The sequence below is a fragment of the Nyctereutes procyonoides genome, unplaced genomic scaffold (assembly GCF_905146905.1).
Source record: "Nyctereutes procyonoides isolate TBG_1078 unplaced genomic scaffold, NYPRO_anot_genome, whole genome shotgun sequence".
Taxonomy (NCBI): domain Eukaryota; kingdom Metazoa; phylum Chordata; class Mammalia; order Carnivora; family Canidae; genus Nyctereutes; species Nyctereutes procyonoides.
The window spans coordinates 83,861,198-83,873,028 of NW_026575140.1; the positions used below are offsets into that span (position 1 = coordinate 83,861,198).

The window sequence follows — 11,831 nt, forward strand, 5'->3', positions numbered from 1 at the left end:
GGAGAGAGCACACGGAATGCAAGAGTACAGTGAGGCGCTGGGCTGGCCCCCGTCAGCACGCAAGGGCAGCTGGAAGCAAGGAGACAGTGCATGCTACTGGCCAAGCACAAGTGCCCAGAGAAAAGCCCCACCCCTTCAGGAGGCGTGCAGACCAGTGGTGAGCCCAGAAAGGTAAGCTACGGAGAACAGCAATTAAATAAGTCAACTACATGCCACCGTATTTACTGACAATTAACCGTTGCTAGAATGGCACACGTCTCTCTGGCTACAGCCAGTGTCTGTTGAGTGGATGAGGTGATGCATGAATGAAACCAGGAAGGGGCTGTGTCTTTCAATGTTATTTAAAGATGAAAGGAGGGGCGCCTGGGTGGCCCAGTTGGTTAAGTGGCTGACTTGATCTCAGCTCAGGTCTGGATCTCAGGGTCGAGTTCAAGCCTTGCGCGGGGCTCCATGCTGTGTGGGGAGCCTCCTTATAAAACAAAACAAAAAGATGAAAGGAGACAAGGTGTATAAAAGTAACTGGCAATCAATGGAGGTTCTGTGAAGTCTTCTTGAATCTAGTTTACTGTGGGGGTAGTTCGTCCTCTAACGCATGGACCAACAATAACTAACACTTAGGAACTCTCCATGCGAACACTCAACAGCTCCAGCCACTCTATGACATAGATAACATCATTATTATTCCAAGTGTGTCAAGGGGAAGACCAAAGATCAGAGAAGCCGAGTTATTAATCCAAATTCACAGAGCTAGAAATCTAGAATTCAGCCTACCGTAGTTTCAACTGGTGTATGTGTCCCTTGGGTTTAATTACTGGAAGAAACTCATTAAAATGCATCTCTTCCAATGTGACTTTCTTTGGCACAGATGGAAGGCTGGCTGTGTATTCTCTATAAGATCTCGTACCAGCTGGGCAGATAGCCTCTCATATGGGGCTGGAGGCACGCTGCAGGATTGCTTTCACTTTGCAGGACTGAGGTTGGAAGGTTGAAATTACTGTAGAGGAAAGGGAACAACACTCGCTGAATATCTGCCATGTGCCAGAAACTGGATTTGCAGAAATAATTTCATTTAATCCTCACAATGACCCCATGGAGTACATATAATTATCTTTACTTTACAAGGGAGGAGCTGAGGAGTCAGGAGATTAGACAGCTCATAGGAGGCAGAACTGGGATGGGAACTCAAGTCTTTTAGATCCTTCTGCCACAAGTCCCATAAGATTTGGCCCATATGATGGGTGAATTCCAACGTCCACGGTAGCAGAGGAAAGGCAGGAAGGCCGAGGGGAAAGACAGGCCCTCCAATTGTTTCCCTTCTTTCTAGCCTTCCTGCTTGCTCTGCTTTTCTTGTTTTTCCTTGTCCCCCTGTCATTAAATACTTATTGAGGATTTACCATATGCCAGGCTCTGTGCGAGGTGCCTGGGATAGTATGAACAAGACTGATGTTCAGGGACGTGGAAAGAGCTGGACAGACAATAAGAAACAACCAAGTAAACACAATAATTAGGGATTGTGCTCAGAGTTCAGAAAGCCACAGTAACTGGGAGTGACCTTGAGAAGTGTCAGTAACCAGAGGGCACAGGGCACCAAAGACAGTGAGGGCAGCAATGCCAAGATGAGAGGAAAGGTGCTCACTGGGCCAAGGGCAAGCTCAGAGTCAGCCTCCTCACAAACCCACTCGGGCCAGGTGGGCTCCCTGGATGCCTGCAGCAGCACCTGCTGGCACCTGCCCAAAGCACTGCTCAGAGAGTTCTAGAATTTCAGGGAAACCTAGAAAACCTGGAGAGCTCTGAAAGGAGCTGCCTTCACCCTGTGATGGGCACAAGTCAAGCTTCAGTTTTCCTGCCTGTCAAATAACCTTAATAGTAGCATCTACCTTGGGATCCCTGGGTGGCTCAGTGGTTGAGCATCTGCTTTCAGTTCAGGGCATGATCCCAGGGTCCCAGGATCGAGTCCCACATCAGGTTCCCCGCAGGGAGCCTGCTTCTCCCTCTGCCTGTGTCTCTGCCTCTCTCTGTGTGTCTCTCAGGAATAAATAAATAAAATCTTAAAAAAAAAAAAAAACAGTAACATCTACCTCCCAGGGGCCACCATACAGAGAAAATGATGTTGTGTTTGGGAAAATTCAGATGGCTGAGTGACAGGCCATACAAAAGTGAGTTGGAGTTGTAGCAATAGGGAGCTCAGTCAGACAGAAGTAAGAACTTTTTGACTGAAAGGATGATATGATGTTGTAGCAGTTTTCCAATGAAGATCTTGCCTAAGTTGACAACTTAAAGCAAAGGCAATAACTGTCTGCCTCCAATACGTGCCTGACACTTCATGGGTGTGGCAGGGTGGCGTGAATCCTTGGGGGAAACTGCTGCATTTTAAAATGTGGATGTGACTTGCAGGAAAAGAAGGTTTGGGGAACTCGGGAAGTCTCTCTGCTATCCTCATGTCAGGGATTCCAGAGGCTTCTCTCTGAAGAAAAGTGGCGGTATCACCAACTGGAATGTTGAAAAGTCGCCTGCTGCCCCTGCAGGGTTGGGTCCTGGGAGCCCATACCAGCTTGACATCGGGGGGTGGGGGGACCCGGGGGACGCAGAGCCTGGAGGTCCTCGCTGCAGGGCCAGGAGCTAGCAGATTGCAAGGAGAGCAGAAGGCAGGAGACAGCCTGGAGCTGCTCCAGAAACCGAGAAGTTCTGAAACCCAGGTGTGATGTCCAGAAAGATCTGCGGAGACCAGAGGGCCCAGCTCTCCCCTGACCTGCTCACCGCCCCTGCCCTGGAGCAGTCACCTCCCTAGCTGAGGCGGGGGCCCCACTGCCGGCCCTGCCTAGAATACTTGCAAAAGCAAAAGCACACTATGTACAACGGGATTATTTTACGACTCCCAGACAGGGAGAGGCAGCAGAGCAGAGGTGAGAGCAGGGCATGCTGTTGGGCGTCGTGCCTCCTGTCCATCCCCCGTCTCAGGCCGGGCCTAGGGTGGCTCAGCATTTGGTCTCCAGTGAGCAATGACACATGCCTGGCTTTCTCCCGCAGCTGCATTTGGAAATCAGCCTTTCTGTGGTCTGGCTGTTGGAGTCCCCGGGGCCCCCCTCGCCCGCAGCGCTGAGCAGGCAAAGAGCGAGCCACACCGCACGCCAGCTTCCGCCAGACTTCTTCTTCTTCGCTGTAGCGAGGCGGCCAGCTGGGGGGGACTGAAGAGGTCTGCTTCCTGCAGCCGCCCTCCCTGGGGGCCCAGGGGGGCTGATCTCCCGGCGGGGGCGGCTTGGTTGCATTGGCACCGCTGGGGGGGCTGAAGCACTTAGAATGGGGCAGCAGACATTCAGGACTGAGGAGGCCCGAGCAGCAGGGCCAAGGGCAGGCAGGGCACAGAGGGGCGGGCGCTGGGGGAGAGATGGGGGAGCCTTGATCGACTGGCTCCTGTGGGGTCTGTGGGGTCTGTCGGGCCTCGGGCAGGAAGGAAGCTGCAAGACTCATTCACCCTGCAGACCCAGGCAGGGGAGGTAGCCAGAAGTGGCTGCCCCTGGGACCCACCTAAACTGTGCATCATTAGAAACATGTATCTGCTCCCTGAAGCCACTAGACCCAGTGGGGTCACTGGGGATTCATGCCTGTGGTGCAGGGACACAAGACAAGAGTCAGGAGCTCGTGATAGGCCCCCTCTCCGGACCCAGGAAGGGAAGAGGCTTCCAGGAGCAGCGAGGCCGGCCTGGAGGCTGGCAGCCCCTGAACCACTTCCCAGCCCAATGGACACAGGTTCCGTGATTGCGTAAGGAATCCAGTTCCCTCTGAGATCTCTTCCTGACTCTCCGCACCTCCACAGCCCAAGCTTCTCCCTGATATCTGCTCCAATCCGTAGGCTGGGATTTGAATCCACTGGCATCTTGTGTCCAGCAGGTGTGAGAAAGCAGGCCCCTATCTATATTGGAAAGCCCTTTAGCCCACCACCCTTGGCCGACCTTCTCAAATGACGACCCATTTCCCATCTTCATTTCGCTCCCACTGTAGGCAGACTCTCCAGGAGGAATGGTGCCCTGAGTGTGGGACCTCTCCACTCGCGTTGCTCCAGGAGCCAGCCCACACCCGGCCCACGTCCCTCACCTCACCACACCCCTCCCTTCTCTGCCACTAGACACTTAAAGAAGCATTTTTGTCCATAGAAATCCCAAACCACAAAGACCACCAGCGGCTGGCAACACAGAGCCGAAGGAACCCACTTATAAAAAGGTGATTAAAGTCCAAATCCTGTGCACACTTTTCTCCACTTCTCAGCTTGCCTCTTTCCTCAGCAGACTTCACCATGTCAGAGTCTTAGCGGTGAGCATTTGCATTGGCTGTGGAAGGAAACCTTGTATCTCCCACACAATGGATCTGGGCAAGGGAAAGGAGCATGAAGAGCCACAAGCCCCCGGGGGCTTCTCAGACCTGGTCCAGGTAAGCATAATGAGTTAGGACCTCTCAGGGCTCAGGGGTTCCCTTCTCCCCTCTACTGAGGGGATGGAGGGGCTCCAGAAGGAGACTAACCTTCTCCCCTCAACCACTCCACCTGACTCGGGCCACCCTGGAAACAGACTCGGGAAGAGAGTGCCCCAGTGAGACCAAAACTTCTGCAGGTTAGGGACTGTGTCTTCACACTTTAGAAGAGCCCAACACAGCATGGACTTCCCAGAAGTCTTCTAAGGTGACCTTCTGGCCATTCCTGTGACTTATCTCTGAATCCAATTCAAGCTCTCCATACCGTATGCATAATTCATCAGCAGTCCAGCTCCCTAACAGCATCAGAATACCTTGATCCCTGAAACGGTCGAATGCACCATCCAGCACGAAACTGGGATTACTCTTATCTCTCCGAACACAACATCATTGGACTTGAACTCCAAGGAACCAAATTTCAGGTAGTCTTTTCCTGTGAGAAGTTAGCAACAGAGTTATTCATGGTTTCCAGACTCTGTCGAGCTCCTCAAGGACAAATGGCAGATCTGGATAGAGCCAGAAAGCTCCCAAGAATTTAATCAAGGGCAGTGAACCATGAGTTTCCCTAGGGGTAGTCACCTGAGAGAGCTTTGGTTGTTCTAAGTGCAAAGACAGTATTAACCTGTTGCTTTCAACCGCGTTGTGTTGCATATTTAAATCTGCTCCCTGGGGATATGGTGCCACATTGATACACTCTGGTAAATACAATTCCTGAATGCAAGCCAAGAAACACTGGTGGTTGTGCAATGGCAAGTGAGGGAGGGTACTACTGGACAGGGGGACATTCTAAATAAGTGGAAATTTCTGGCTTGTATTTCACAGAGAATTCAAGAAGAATCTTCTATTAGGAGCATAAGGGAGTGACGTGCGTCACACCTAAATGCAAATTTGGCAAGGCTTGATCGGCAGGACATAATGTATGCACATGCACACTGAGGCAGACTGTTGCATCCTGGGAAATCGTTTTAGGAAAATAACAACAGGTTCCCTTGAACAAGGAGGAGGTTACTGACCCAAAGCGACATTGCGTGAATTCAGGTTGGTAATTTTACTGGGGACTTTGAGCAAGTCAGTTTGCTCTTCTAGACCTTAGTTTCTTCTTTTGCACAATGGGTGAGCTGGACTTGATGAACCTTTAGGAAGATTGTTTAAGGGTAGTTCCAATACTCTGGTTTTTTATGTGATGCTGTTGGCTTGAATTTTTTATTAACAGCCCAAGCCCTTAATAAGAGTTTCCAGGACCAACTACCTGGGGTTGAACATCTGTAGACTCAATAGTCTTGAAGTTGTCCAGTCTCCGCACTGTTTTGTTTTTTTTCTGTTATTCCTCAAACAGAACCAGGGAGTCTCACATGTTAAGGGCAGTGCTGTCTTTATCTGCTCACAGATTCTGACAAGGCGACAGCAAGGACAGCAACACTTTCTCTGGACATTCTTCCTAATAAGCTCAGCAAGAATGGCTTAGGATCATTCCATCTGGAGCCAAGAATGGACTCCTATGAGCCCTTTGACCTTAAGGTTATTTTGCATTTATTATTGACTTTTCTAGAAGAGAAAAGTCCTATATGTCTCCACATTAATTTTTCCTTCATCTTTTTCCTTCCTTTCCTTCTTTCTTTCTTTTTCTTTTTCGTATTTTTTTGCAGTGTTTTTTAGTTTGGTTTTATCCCATTTTGCTTTTCTAGTTTCCACACACTCCCTGCTTGTTCATGAAGATTACAAACTATATAGCCAACCCAACCATTTTTTATCTATCTAGAGAAGAGCTAATATTACTCATGAATCTTATAGATTCCCCAAAGACAGAGCAGATTGGGAAGGTTTACTTTCTTCTTACATTTTGGCTTAGGCTAAGTCATCATTGTCCAATTATTTTTTTTTCTCAACCTGTAAAATTGGAATAATTTTATTGGCCTGGAGATGAAGGTAGATAATCCCTTTGGGTTTTCCCCTCGTATCAAGCTGACCATCACTTCCTCTTCTGAAAATGCCCAACCAGTGTGGGAAAAAAAAAAAAAAGCAGAAGTCTTTAAAATTAATTGCTATATTCAACTATCCTCAATTAATTACTGGGAAAACTTTGATTTCTGAGCCAATAAATTCACTCCATAGTGACTTGAACTAGCAACGCAATGAATATCCTAGCATATTCTTTTTCTTGGGCCTAATGCTCCTGCCTGGACCCCAGGACTTATTTCAGCTCTAGGGAGAAAATTTCTAGAGTTGCCTTAAGTGGGTAGACTGAGGTAGATCAGGACTTAAATCCCACAGTGCTGATTTTTCCAGATATTCTGAACCATGAGACCTCACTTAATATTTCAAGGCCTGTCACCCACCTGCCAAGCAAAAAGAGAAGAGATATGTGACAGACATATAGTCCCAGCTCTGTCACTTACTGCCCGTGTGACCTGGCTCCGGTTACTCAGCCCTGAGCTATTCAGTGTGCCTGTATGGAGTCATGTGTACCAAGATATTGACCCCTGGCCCTTGAGGCAACATTGGGCCTGGAATGAGTGACTAGGCCTGGAGTGACAGCCTCTTCACTAATCCCAACACGTCTTACAAACGTCATCGTCTTCCATGTGACCCTGTTGGGAAAAACTCAGGAGACACTAAGTTCCCTTCCCTTCTTCTCTTCTTTACCTCCCTGCAAAACGGGTCTGAAAATAGTTCTCACTCTCAGGAATCATCCACAGGAAAGATAGGTTAGTATCTGACTCCTATTTAAGCGGGAATGCATTTGGACAATTAATGGTAGTTATGATAACGGTTACAAGGGCTTCTAGCTTTCAGCAGTTCTGTTGTTACTTCCGATATGGTCCCAACTTCAAGCCTCCGCAATAAGGAATGACACATTTTCTCCCCTACCTCCTAGTAGGCAACCCAGGATGATGCTTCATCTGAGGCATAGATACTCAGTGGGGATAAGAGATGCAGGCTCAGTCTGCTGAAAACCCTCCCTCTCCTCAGACAGGCATGCATTTCAGTGGGGCAGAAAAACAATTGACCATTTGCTTTATTTCTGAGGAGGAAGCAGTCACCTGCCCCACACAGTCACTGACTCCTCATGTCGTCTGGGGATCATTAATTCATGTTTCTGTGCCCCATGGGCCATAGTGGATGTATGAAGACAAATGTAAAGAAAATGCTCTTGGGCACCTTAGTGGCACAGCTAGTTGAGCATCTGACTCTTGGTTTTGGCTCAGGTGATGATCTTGGGGTCATGGGATTGATCCCCACATTGGGCTCCTCACTCAGTGCAGAGTCCGTTTGAGATTCTCTCCCTCTCCCTCTGCCCCTCCCACTCATTCTCTCTCTCTCTCTCTCTCTCTCTCTCTCTCTCTCTGTCTCTCTCTCTTTCTCAAATAAATAAATCTTTTTTAAAAAAGGAAAAATGCTCTTTTCACTCAAAGTTTGGTCATGGTTTGGACTTTGGGGAAATTTCCTGAATGAGACCAGCTGACTCTCAGGTTCCTATTTCAAGCTACACTTGGTCCTGGTAGCCTGTTTGCCCCTAGATCTTGTGGGTTCCGCCTCATAGGAATCCCCTAACTGGTTTTCCTGTTACTGGTCTTACCCCACCCCCCATCCACCTTGCACTTTGCAAATCAAGCAACCTTCCTAAAACATAAATATAATCTTATATGGTTCCCCACCACCTTCAAGATACTGCCCAAGCTCCTTAGCATCCCACACAAAGTCATCTCTCATGTGTACTCTCTCTCTGCAGCATCCCCTGCATCATCTTTCCTCACCCCTCCCCATACCACCCACCCCGCACCAGCTTGGTATTCCTTGTACCTGCCGCTTATATGCTCTCTCATGACTCCATGTTTTTGCAAATGCTATTTCCTTTTTCTGCAATGCCTTTCCTCCTGCCCCCCACAGGCACCATCCTGCCTACTACGGGAGTTGAAGATTATGCTTTCATAAGGACTTCTTCAGGCAAAGTAGAACGTCCCTCCAGTGCATGCAGGGATTATATCATGACTACATTGCTGCGTGGTAGTCCTTATTCATCGTCGTATGTATCCTGCTGGAGGGTAATTACTGGTTCCCACTTATGTACCCCCTAAACTGTAAGTGCCATGAGAACTGGAGCTGTTCAGTAATTTCCCAGGGCCTAGCACAGTTCCTACAACATCACGGGTGCTCATTATAAGCTTAAGGAAAGGCAAATGAGGAAAAAACCCATATGTACATAATAATATTAATGAGGACAATGTCGATGAGAAGAAAGGCAATAGTCATTATTAGCATCTTAAATGGTAGAAGCAAGAGGGGTGAAGTTTGGGTCAAACTCAGGGTCACGCTGCCGAGAGAGATAAGCAATCCCAGTGAAAACTTGACGGGAAGGAATTAGGAAACATTGAATCCATGGAAGTCACGGGGCAGGTAAAAGGCAAAGCATGGGAGTCAGAGCTGAACGTTTGGAAAATCACTGAGCTGTGAAAAGGTCCAGGGTAGATTTGTAACCTAGCTTAGAAAAATGAATTACTCAAAACAAGAAAGTGACATGCTCTGCAGAGCAAAGCATTCTTGGCAATTACAGTATCTTATATATGAAATTTATTTAAAAAAAATCAGAGGAAACCAAATGCCACCAAAGCACCAAGTACCATTCACAAGGAATTTACTCCCTGTGCTTCTTACAAGTTCAGTCCTGCACCTAAATGACTTGGTGTGCTCCTGACACAGAAGAAAATCCATCTTCATGCCTTTAAGTATTAAAAAAAAAAAAAGTTTTTGTTTTTTTTCTGATGGCTCACAAATTATCAGATACCCCTACCTCACTCTGCTTTGAAAAACTGAAGCTGACTGAGTGAGGATAACACTATCACTAAACAACGTTGAGCAAGACAAGACGAGCCAAGCCCATGATTGAAGAGCACCCACTGATAGACCTGGAAAATTCATATTTAAAATGGCCGCCTTACCACAATCACCATGTTTTGCTCTATTTTATATGCAACTAAAGAAGAAGGAAAAAAAAAAAAAACTCTTCCCAAAGCTTGCCTATTGCAAAAGACAAACTTCTTTGGAGCAACTATGCCTAGAATCTATATGATAGAGATGTTGGGAGAAGGGGCTCCATGCCCGTTCATTCTTAGGTTCACATAAAGCAGAGCACTAGGGAAACAGTTGCCACTCACTGCTACAGAGCATTTGTCACAGCAGAAATTTAGGGAGCTGAACAAATGCTGAGAAATCCAAATGCATTCACTCACAATCAGGCAACATTTCATCAAAGGAAGGAAAGGCATTCAGGAGAAGGTAAGCAAAATGTCTTACCAACACAATTCACCCAGATAAGCCTTGCGCCTTTTCCATAATAGACCTTATTAGCATTTTATCCTCTGCCTTCGTGATGGAGAAGCTCTAAGGGAGGTCCTGCTATTATGCAAGTTCCCGCCACAAGGGAAATGATGCTATCGGGAACAGAATCCTTGCACATATCTCCACTACCAAGAAGGGAAGACTGGAACCAGGCATGGTGGGACTAGATAGAGGCTTTCGCTGTACTCCAGCTCTAGGCTCAAATGGCCAAGGGATGGCGGGATGAAGCTCACAGTGTAATCCAGGTGTGATCAGGAGATGGAGAGCCTCAAGTGAGCAAGTTAAAACCACACTTCTAAACCCCCAGGAGTGGTGGACAGCCTGTCTAGACTTGAGGTACGGAAAAAGGAGGGTTACATTTCCACCAGAATCAACTTATTTTTTTTCTACAAAGAGGCAATGCTGCATTTCACCCTCTTACCTCATGGATTGCCAGAGTTAAGTGCAGAGACAAAAACTCAATTTCTTGGTCCCCAAGAAAGTAGCCACGTCCTTGATGGCTGCTTGGACCCGTCTTGCACCTCTCGTCCAAGAGTTTGGGTATCCCAGGTGAGGGTGCTGAGGCCCTGTAGGTTTTTACGAGTCTGAGGGTCAGCTCAGACTGGCTGCCAACTCATCTGTATGCGACAGCTCTCAAAGAACATAGTTTACTTTAGAACTGGATCCAACAAGAGTAGGCGTGGCGGTGGAATGAGCTAGATACACCAGAGGTGTTGGGCTGCCAAGGCTAATTAAGAAGGATCTGTTTATGGAGCCATGGCTTGGAACCAGAAGGCCAGTTCACTCATGCTGACAAGTGTCCCAAGTCAAACGCATGAGGGTGCACTTGAGCGCACACAGGCTAGGTGCCTCCAGGTGTGGGAATTGGGGTCCCCAAGGAGCCCCTCCAAAATTTTCCTGCCCTGTGACTCACTGAGTGACCACAAAAGGTCAGGCTGCCCTGACCTCTTGAGCATTCATCCATCTCCCTGGTCCCAGCACTATGTAGAGCTTTGTATCAGGAACTTTATAGGACAAACAGGGAGCAACACCCATGCTCTACTGACTGTGTCACCTGGGGACAAACTCCTAGATGCTCACCCTCTGAGGTCTGTGGTGGGGAGTGAGGTCATGTATGTGAAGCACTTGACATTGAGTAAACACTCATGAAAACCAACATGCCCCAAGCATCACCTTTCTGTCTGCCTTCCTATCCCCAACCCTAGGGCCTGCCTCCCTCTAGTCTGTCCTGAGGGAGAGGAGGTCTTACAATCAGACATGCTCTCTCAGAGTTCCTCCCTGTCACGGTGTCCTCCGTGGACTTTCCTGCTGGTCACCCCCTGGAGCATCTGAAAACAGTCTCCTTGATGAGCTGTCACTTTGTTTCCATGGAGTGGTTGGGAGGGTGGGTGGTGCACAATGTGGGCAGGCCACACATCCCTTCACCGCCTGCCGCCTTCTTCTTCAGTCAACACCACACAATGTGGTGTGAGGTTTCAGGCTTTTACTGGAGGCTCAGCGATTAAAAGAGCAGAAGAAACTGGAGAGCGGCCCCGTGGTTGGGAGGTCACCTGTCAGTGGTGCTGCCCCCACCCCCTCAATTACACAACAGAGTTCATACTTAGTGATTTTTCACAGGGAGGATAAAATGGAAATGAATGCATAATCACATGGAAAAAGGAAATGTTCTTTCCAAACACTTGTAAATACAATCAGGTGTTACAGTAAACAGAGAAGAATACAGTAGGTGTCAGTAAAGCAGCTTACAGTCGCATTTCCCGTGTGAAGTTTGATCATAAGCAGCCTCTCCTGGGAGCAAGACCATGGGAAAGGAACAAGAGGAGAGATTCAAAGCCGGGGCTAGATGTGCCTTTCCCCCTTCACGGGAGGTCTCCTGTGGGCACGCCAGTTCCCACCCTTGCTCCTCTGTCCCTAGGTTCACCCTTTTCTCCAAAAGTACCTCCTTCTCAAACCTCGGCTGTGTGGTCCTCTACCTGCCTTTCCGGGTATCCTGACCCCACTGGCAGGATAACCTCCCCACACCAGGTTCG

The 11,831-nt window shown here is 48.2% G+C and overlaps 1 protein-coding gene across 2 annotated transcripts in view; it reads right to left on the bottom strand.

Annotated features, from left to right (window-relative positions):
- Positions 1 to 10,400, bottom strand: part of KCNJ1 (potassium inwardly rectifying channel subfamily J member 1) — a 34,725-nt gene extending 24,325 nt beyond the window's left edge. The window contains exon 1 of one of the 2 annotated variants that reach the window (XM_055304896.1): positions 10,223 to 10,400. The gene's annotated coding sequence lies outside the window, so the exon portion shown is untranslated. Of the gene's footprint in view, positions 1 to 771; positions 851 to 10,222 lie in introns of those variants that run through there. The other variant, XM_055304897.1, reaches the window with a different exon arrangement.
- Positions 10,401 to 11,831: the final 1,431 nt, after the last annotated feature.